This window comes from Oncorhynchus keta, chromosome 9, assembly GCF_023373465.1.
Source record: "Oncorhynchus keta strain PuntledgeMale-10-30-2019 chromosome 9, Oket_V2, whole genome shotgun sequence".
Lineage (NCBI taxonomy): Eukaryota > Metazoa > Chordata > Actinopteri > Salmoniformes > Salmonidae > Oncorhynchus > Oncorhynchus keta.
In genome coordinates, this window is record NC_068429.1 from 6,027,681 (window position 1) to 6,036,617 (window position 8,937).

The 8,937-nt window shown below is 50.7% G+C and overlaps 1 protein-coding gene and 2 long non-coding RNA genes across 16 annotated transcripts in view; all 3 read left to right on the forward strand.

The window, feature by feature from the left end:
- Positions 1–8,937, forward strand: part of LOC118379415 (transcription factor 4-like) — a 439,744-nt gene that overhangs the window by 253,089 nt on the left and 177,718 nt on the right. The gene's annotated exons all lie outside the window — the stretch shown is intronic.
- On the forward strand, positions 1,451–4,641 carry LOC127931666 (uncharacterized). Of its 2 annotated transcripts, none has more exons than XR_008142263.1 (3): positions 1,451–1,693; positions 2,372–2,738; positions 3,878–4,641. It is a non-coding gene; the product is annotated as an uncharacterized LOC127931666 (long non-coding RNA). The 2 variants fall into 2 exon arrangements; XR_008142262.1 differs by lacking the exon at positions 1,451–1,693 and adding an exon at positions 2,040–2,111.
- On the forward strand, positions 4,669–5,763 carry LOC127931673 (uncharacterized). The gene is made up of 3 exons (XR_008142294.1): positions 4,669–4,886; positions 5,337–5,426; positions 5,647–5,763. It is a non-coding gene; the product is annotated as an uncharacterized LOC127931673 (long non-coding RNA).

Consider the following 8,937-nt stretch of genomic DNA (forward strand, 5'->3'; position numbering starts at 1 on the left):
GTGTTCTGTTAGCTCTCCTGCCCCCTGCAGCCCTGTGTTGGTATTACTACATCTCTCCTCCAGCCCTGGAGGGGCGGCAGGGTAGCCTAGTGGTTAGAGTGTAGAGGAGGTAGGGTAGCCTAGTGGTTAGAGTGTAGAGGGGCGGCAGGGTAGCCTAGTGGTTAGAGTGTAGAGGGGCGGCAGGGTAGCCTAGTGGTTAGAGTGTAGAGGCGGCAGGGTAGCCTAGTGGTTAGAGTTTAGAGGCGGCAGGGTAGCCTAGTGGTTAGAGTGTAGAGGCGGCAGGGTAGCCTAGTGGTTAGAGTGTAGAGGTGGCGGGTAGCCTAGTGGTTAGAGTGTAGAGGCGGCAGGGTAGCCTAGTGGTTAGAGTGTAGAGGCGTCAGGGTAGCCTAGTGGTTAGAGTGTAGAGGCGGCAGGGTAGCCTAGTGGTTAGAGCGTTGGACTAGTAACCAGAAGGTTGCAATCAAATCCCCGAGCTGTTGTTCTGCCCCTGAACAAGGCAGTTAACTCACTGTTCCTAGACCAGTTAACCCACTGTTCCTAGACCAGTTAACCCACTGTTCCTAGACCAGTTAACCCACTGTTCCTAGACCAGTTAACCCACTGTTCCTAGACCAGTTAACCCACTGTTCCTAGACCAGTTAACCCCACTGTTCCTAGACCAGTTAACCCACTGTTCCTAGACCAGTTAACCCACTGTTCCTAGACCAGTTAACCCACTGTTCCTAGACCAGTTAACCCACTGTTCCTAGACCAGTTAACCCACTGTTCCTAGACCAGTTAACCCCACTGTTCCTAGACCAGTTAACCCACTGTTCCTAGACCAGTTAACCCCACTGTTCCTAGACCAGTTAACTCACTGTTCCTAGACCAGTTAACCCACTGTTCCTAGACCAGTTAACCCACTGTTCCTAGACCAGTTAACCCACTGGTCCTAGACCAGTTAACCCACTGTTCCTAGACCAGTTAACTCACTGTTCCTAGGCTGTTATTGAAAATAACAATTTGTTCTTAGCGGTCTAGGAACAGTTAGTTAAATAAAGATAAAATGATCAAGGAATGATGAATATTCTTTTTAAGATGTTATTCAATGCCTCACCACAGGAAATACTCAAATATCCTTTCTCTCAATGGGATTCATTGAGCGATATCTTTAGTGTGTGTTTTAAAAAATATAAATATATATATTTTAGGTAATACAGTTATACAATATCCATGTTTTTTAAAATATTTTTTTTAAACTTTAATTATGAAGACAAAATTGTTAGTTTGTGTTTGTTGATAAAGTCCCTGTACGTTGAGGGTTTATGTGTTCTCTGGGATAGTTGGCTGTCGTTATTTTTTACTGTGCTCTTGTGGTTTCCCTAACGCTGTTAGCATATGACATTATCCAGACAATGAGCCTGACACTGTGTGTGCATATACCCTGGTCCCCTGCTTCCCAGACATGCACTAAACTGAATGGTTTTGCTAGTCCAGCTGGTCTCCGAGACCTAACCATAACAACCATGTAATACACATGTGGACGACGACGACGACGACGACAACAAGGCAAATGAGAATATTGTTTGTTTTTCAAGTCGAAAGACTGTAGAGGTATAGAGAGTAGTGGAGGAGAACAGAGGAGAATGGGCCTGTCAGTGGAGGTATAGAGAGTAGTGGAGGAGAACAGAGGAGAATGGGCCTGTCAGTGGAGGTATAGAGAGTAGTGGAGGAGAACAGAGGAGAATGGGCCTGTCAGTGGAGGAGAACAGAGGAGAATGGGCCTGTCAGTGGAGGTATAGAGAGTAGTGGAGGAGAACAGAGGAGAATGGGCCTGTCAGTGGAGGAGAACAGAGGAGAATGGGCCTGTCAGTGGAGGTATAGAGAGTAGTGGAGGAGAACAGAGGAGAATGGGCCTGTCAGTGGAGGAGAACAGAGGAGAATGGGCCTGTCAGTGGAGGTATAGAGAGTAGTGGAGGAGAACAGAGGAGAATGGGCCTGTCAGTGGAGGAGAACAGAGGAGAATGAGCCTGTCAGTGGAGGTATAGAGAGTAGTGGAGGAGAATGGGCCTGTCAGTGGAGGTATAGAGAGTAGTGGAGGAGAACAGAGGAGAATGGGCCTGTCAGTGGAGGTATAGAGAGTAGTGGAGGAGAACAGAGGAGAATGGGCCTGTCAGTGGAGGAGAACAGAGGAGAATGGGCCTGTCAGTGGAGGTATAGAGAGTAGTGGAGGAGAACAGAGGAGAATGGGCCTGTCAGTGGAGGAGAACAGAGGAGAATGGGCCTATCAGTGGAGGAGAACAGAGGAGAATGGGCCTGTCAGTGGAGGAGAACAGAGGAGAATGGGCCTGTCAGTGGAGGAGAACAGAGGAGAATGGGCCTGTCAGTGGAGGAGAACAGAGGAGAATGGGCCTGTCAGTGGAGGTATAGAGAGTAGTGGAGGAGAACAGAGGAGAATGGGCCTGTCAGTGGAGGAGAACAGAGGAGAATGGGCCTGTCAGTGGAGGTATAGAGAGTAGTGGAGGAGAACAGAGGAGAATGGGCCTGTCAGTGGAGGAGAACAGAGGAGAATGGGCCTGTCAGTGGAGGTATAGAGAGTAGTGGAGGAGAATGAGCCTGTCAGTGGAGGGTATAGAGAGTAGTGGAGGAGAACAGAGGAGAATGAGCCTGTCAGTAGAGGTATAGAGAGTAGTGGAGGAGAATGGGCCTGTCAGTGGAGGTATAGAGAGTAGTGGAGGAGAATGGGCCTGTCAGTAGAGGTATAGAGAGTAGTGGAGTAGTGGAGGAGAATGGGCCTGTCAGTGGAGGTATAGAGAGTAGTGGTGGAGGATGGGCCTGTCAGTGGAGGTATAGAGAGTAGTGGAGGAGAATGGGCCTGTCAGTGGAGGTATAGAGAGTAGTGGAGGAGAACAGAGGAGAATGGGCCTGTCAGTGGAGGTATAGAGAGTAGTGGAGGAGAATGGGCCTGTCAGTAGAGGTATAGAGAGTAGTGGAGGAGAACAGAGGAGAATGGGCCTGTCAGTGGAGGTATAGAGAGTAGTGGAGGAGAACAGAGGAGAATGAGCCTGTCAGTGGAGGTATAGAGAGTAGTGGAGGAGAACAGAGGAGAATGGGCCTGTCAGTGGAGGTATAGAGAGTAGAGGAGGAGAATGAGCCTGTCAGTGGAGGGTATAGAGAGTAGTGGAGGAGAACAGAGGAGAATGAGCCTGTCAGTAGAGGTATAGAGAGTAGTGGAGGAGAATGGGCCTGTCAGTAGAGGTATAGAGAGTAGTGGAGGAGAATGGGCCTGTCAGTGGAGGTATAGAGAGTAGTGGAGGAGAATGGGCCTGTCAGTGGAGGTATAGAGAGTAGTGGAGGAGAATGGGCCTGTCAGTAGAGGTATAGAGAGTAGTGGAGGAGAATGAGCCTGTCAGTGGAGGTATAGAGAGTAGTGGAGGAGAATGGGCCTGTCAGTAGAGGTATAGAGAGTAGTGGAGGAGAATGGGCCTGTCAGTGGAGGTATAGAGAGTAGTGGAGGAGAATGGGCCTGTCAGTGGAGGTATAGAGAGTAGTGGAGGAGAATGGGCCTGTCAGTGGAGGTATAGAGAGTAGTGGAGGAGAATGGGCCTGTCAGTGGAGGTATAGAGAGTAGTGGAGGAGAATGGGCCTGTCAGTGGAGGTATAGAGAGTAGTGGAGGAGAATGGGCCTGTCAGTGGAGGTATAGAGAGTAGTGGAGGAGGATGGGCCTGTCAGTGGAGGTATAGAGAGTAGTGGAGGAGGATGGGCCTGTCAGTGGAGGTATAGAGAGTAGTGGAGGAGAATGGGCCTGTCAGTAGAGGTATAGAGAGTAGTGGAGGAGAATGAGACTGTCAGTGGAGGTATAGAGAGTAGTGGAGGAGAATGAGTCTGTCAGTGGAGGTATAGAGAGTAGTGGAGGAGAATGAGCCTGTCAGTGGAGGTATAGAGAGTAGTGGAGGAGAATGGGCCTGTCAGTAGAGGTATAGAGAGTAGTGGAGGAGAATGGGCCTGTCAGTGGAGGTATAGAGAGTAGTGGAGGAGAATGGGCCTGTCAGTGGAGGTATAGAGAGTAGTGGAGGAGAACAGAGGAGAATGGGCCTGTCAGTGGAGGTATAGAGAGTAGTGGAGGAGAATGGGCCTGTCAGTAGAGGTATAGAGAGTAGTGGAGGAGAACAGAGGAGAATGGGCCTGTCAGTGGAGGTATAGAGAGTAGTGGAGGAGAACAGAGGAGAATGAGCCTGTCAGTGGAGGTATAGAGAGTAGTGGAGGAGAACAGAGGAGAATGGGCCTGTCAGTGGAGGTATAGAGAGTAGTGGAGGAGAATGGGCCTGTCAGTGGAGGTATAGAGAGTAGTGGAGGAGAACAGAGGAGAATGAGCCTGTCAGTGGAGGTATAGAGAGTAGTGGAGGAGAATGGGCCTGTCAGTAGAGGTATAGAGAGTAGTGGAGGAGAATGGGCCTGTCAGTGGAGGTATAGAGAGTAGTGGAGGAGAATGGGCCTGTCAGTGGAGGTATAGAGAGTAGTGGAGGAGAATGGGCCTGTCAGTAGAGGTATAGAGAGTAGTGGAGGAGAATGAGCCTGTCAGTGGAGGTATAGAGAGTAGTGGAGGAGAATGGGCCTGTCAGTAGAGGTATAGAGAGTAGTGGAGGAGAATGGGCCTGTCAGTGGAGGTATAGAGAGTAGGGAGGAGAATGGGCCTGTCAGTGGAGGTATAGAGAGTAGTGGAGGAGAATGGGCCTGTCAGTGGAGGTATAGAGAGTAGTGGAGGAGAATGGGCCTGTCAGTGGAGGTATAGAGAGTAGTGGAGGAGAATGGGCCTGTCAGTGGAGGTATAGAGAGTAGTGGAGGAGAATGGGCCTGTCAGTGGAGGTATAGAGAGTAGTGGAGGAGGATGGGCCTGTCAGTGGAGGTATAGAGAGTAGTGGAGGAGGATGGGCCTGTCAGTGGAGGTATAGAGAGTAGTGGAGGAGAATGGGCCTGTCAGTAGAGGTATAGAGAGTAGTGGAGGAGAATGAGACTGTCAGTGGAGGTATAGAGAGTAGTGGAGGAGAATGAGTCTGTCAGTGGAGGTATAGAGAGTAGTGGAGGAGAATGAGCCTGTCAGTGGAGGTATAAAGAGTAGTGGAGGAGAATGGGCCTGTCAGTAGAGGTATAGAGAGTAGTGGAGGAGAATGGGCCTGTCAGTGGAGGTATAGAGAGTAGTGGAGGAGAATGGGCCTGTCAGTGGAGGTATAGAGAGTAGTGGAGGAGAACAGAGGAGAATGGGCCTGTCAGTGGAGGTATAGAGAGTAGTGGTGGAGGATGGGCCTGTCAGTGGAGGTATAGAGAGTAGTGGAGGAGAATGGGCCTGTCAGTGGAGGTATAGAGAGTAGTGGAGGAGAACAGAGGAGAATGAGCCTGTCAGTGGAGGTATAGAGAGTAGTGGAGGAGAATGAGCCTGTCAGTGGAGGTATAGAGAGTAGTGGAGGAGAACAGAGGAGAATGAGCCTGTCAGTGGAGGTATAGAGAGTAGTGGAGGATAACAGAGGAGAATGAGCCTGTCAGTGGAGGTATAGAGAGTAGTGGTGGAGGATGGGCCTGTCAGTGGAGGTATAGAGAGTAGTGGTGGAGGATGGGCCTGTCAGTGGAGGTATAGAGAGTAGTGGAGGAGAATGGGCCTGTCAGTGGAGGTATAGAGAGTAGTGGAGGAGAATGGGCCTGTCAGTGGAGGTATAGAGAGTAGTGGTGGAGGATGGGCCTGTCAGTGGAGGTATAGAGAGTAGTGGAGGAGGATGGGCCTGTCAGTGGAGGTATAGAGAGTAGTGGTGGAGGATGGGCCTGTCAGTGGAGGTATAGAGAGTAGTGGAGGAGAATGGGCCTGTCAGTGGAGGTATAGAGAGTAGTGGAGGAGAATGGGCCTGTCAGTGGAGGTATAGAGAGTAGTGGAGGAGAATGGGCCTGTCAGTGGAGGTATAGAGAGTAGTGGAGGAGAATGGGCCTGTCAGTGGAGGTATAGAGAGTAGTGGAGGAGAATGGGCCTGGTAGAGGTATAGAGAGTAGTGGAGGAGAATGGGCCTGTCAGTGGAGGTATAGAGAGTAGTGGAGGAGAATGAGCCTGTCAGTGGAGGTATAGAGAGTAGTGGTGGAGGATGGGCCTGTCAGTGGAGGTATAGAGAGTAGTGGAGGAGAACAGAGGAGAATGGGCCTGTCAGTAGAGGTATAGAGAGTAGTGGTGGAGAATGGGCCTGTCAGTGGAGGTATAGAGAGTAGTGGAGGAGAACAGAGGAGAATGAGTCTGTCAGTGGAGGTATAGAGAGTAGTGGAGGAGAACAGAGGAGAATGAGCCTGTCAGTGGAGGTATAGAGAGTAGTGGAGGAGAATGGGCCTGTCAGTGGAGGTATAGAGAGTAGTGGAGGAGAATGGGCCTGTCAGTGGAGGAGAACAGAGGAGAATGGGCCTGTCAGTGGAGGTATAGAGAGTAGTGGTGGAGGATGGGCCTGTCAGTGGAGGTATAGAGAGTAGTGGAGGAGAATGGGCCTGTCAGTGGAGGTATAGAGAGTAGTGGAGGAGAATGGGCCTGTCAGTGGAGGTATAGAGAGTAGTGGAGGAGAATGGGCCTGTCAGTGGAGGTATAGAGAGTAGTGGAGGAGGATGGGCCTGTCAGTGGAGGTATAGAGAGTAGTGGAGGAGAATGGGCCTGTCAGTGGAGGTATAGAGAGAAGTGGAGGAGAACAGAGGAGAATGGGTCTGTCAGTGGAGGTATAGAGAGTAGTGGAGGAGAACAGAGGAGAATGGGCCTGTCAGTGGAGGTATAGAGAGTAGTGGAGGAGGATGGGCCTGTCAGTGGAGGTATAGAGAGTAGTGGAGGAGAATGGGCCTGTCAGTGGAGGTATAGAGAGTAGTGGAGGAGAATGAGCCTGTCAGTGGAGGTATAGAGAGTAGTGGAGGAGGATGGGCCTGTCAGTGGAGGTATAGAGAGTAGTGGTGGAGAATGGGCCTGTCAGTGGAGGTATAGAGAGTAGTGGAGGAGAATGGGCCTGTCAGTGGAGGTATAGAGAGTAGTGGAGGAGAATGGGCCTGTCAGTGGAGGTATAGAGAGTAGTGGAGGAGAATGGGCCTGTCAGTGGAGGTATAGAGAGTAGTGGAGGAGAATGGGCCTGTCAGTGGAGGTATAGAGAGTAGTGGAGGAGAATGAGCCTGTCAGTGGAGGTATAGAGAGTAGTGGAGGAGAACAGAGGAGAATGGTTCAGTTGTATTTTCAGGGTGAATTGGAGGAGCAGGCCGATACTTGGCCACAACCCAGGGGAAAGAGGGAGGAGAGGCGAGGAAGAGGAAGAGGAGGAGGAAGACATGATTGAATGTCTCGGGTGCCTGCTGTCTCTTTGATGCTGCACAGAGAGGAACGTAGTGACACACACACACACACACACACACACACACACACATAAAGAAAGGCTGGAAGCAATAGAGAGTTCTGTAGTGTAAATCTTATGGGCCCTGCTGTGAGGGTCCAACGCCCCTGGCCGGGATGAAGACTAGGAACACGATCATTTATCCTTCTGCTGCTTCTCAGGCGCGTCTTTGTGTTTCCAGGGAAACGTTGACACGTCACTAATCACTCTCCTATACAGACACAGTTTTTCACAAACAGAAATGATCTTTTAGGAACCCACCTGTCCTTAACATTTTATCTCTCTCCGCTCTTGTCACGGTCCTAGAAGTGCTGCTATCTATATATATTTAACGAGGCAAGTCAGTTAATAACAAAGTCTTATTTACAATGAGGCCCTACACGGGGAAAACCCGGGCCGACGCTGGGACAATTATGCACCACTCTTATGGGACAGCCAATCACAGCCGGATGTGATACAGCCTGGATTCGAACCGGGTACTGCAGTGATGTCACTTGCACTGAGATGTAGTGTCTTAGACCGCTGCTCCACTCAGAAGCCCATTATAAGGAACATCCATCCTAATCACATTTCTGTTGATATATTCATTCATTCATTCATTCATTCATTCATTCATTCATTCAGCATGGACTTGTTTATTGTCTCTTTAACAAATTATTTTGAGTGGTATTTTGTGTTAGGTTTGTGTCTGTGTAAATGGTATTTTCTCCAGGAACCCTGGTCAGTCAGTCAGTGTGTTATTTTCATGGTCGGTCAGCCAGTCAGATCTCTTATTTATTTGAGAGACGGAAGAGGGAGAGGGAAAATGGAGGAACCACAAAGTGTATCAGAGGAAAATGTAGCATGAGGTAATCTCATAGTTCGACTGAAGGCTAGAATGAAAGAGAGAGAGAGAGTAGGAGAGAGAGACGTAGAGCGAGCGAGAGAGAGAGGGAGAGAGAGTGAAAGAGAGAGAGAGAGAGAGAGGGAGAGAGCGAGAGAGAGAGAGAGTAGGAGAGAGAGAGAGCGAGTGAGAGACAGAGAGTGAGAGACAGAGACAGAGAGAGAGAGAATAGGAGAGAGAGAGAGAGAGAGAGAGAGCGAGAGAGAGGAGGGAGAGAGAGAGCGAGAGGGAGAGAGCGAGAGAGAGAGAGAGTAGGAGAGAGAGAGAGCGAGAGAGGGAGGGAGAGGGAGAGAGAGCGAGAGAGAGCGAGGGAGGGAGGGAGAGAGAGGGAGAGAGCGAGAGAGAGCGAGGGAGGGAGGGAGGGAGAGGGAGAGAGAACGAGATAGAGCAAGGGAGGGAGGGAGGGAGGGAGGGAGGGAGGGAGGGAGGGAGAGAGAGGGAGGGAGGGAGAGGAGAGGGAGAGAGAGGAGAGGAGAGAGAGAGAGCGAGGGAGGGAGGGAGGGAGGGAGGGAGGGAGGGAGGGAGGGAGGGAGGGAGGGAGGGAGGGAGAGGAGAGAGAGAGAGAGCGAGGGAGGGAGGGAGGGAGAGAGAGAGAGAGAGAGAGGAGAGAGCGAGGGAGGGAGGGAGGGAGGGAGAGGGAGAGAGAGAGAGCGAGAGGGGGGGAGATTCAGAGAAACAGCTGTGTG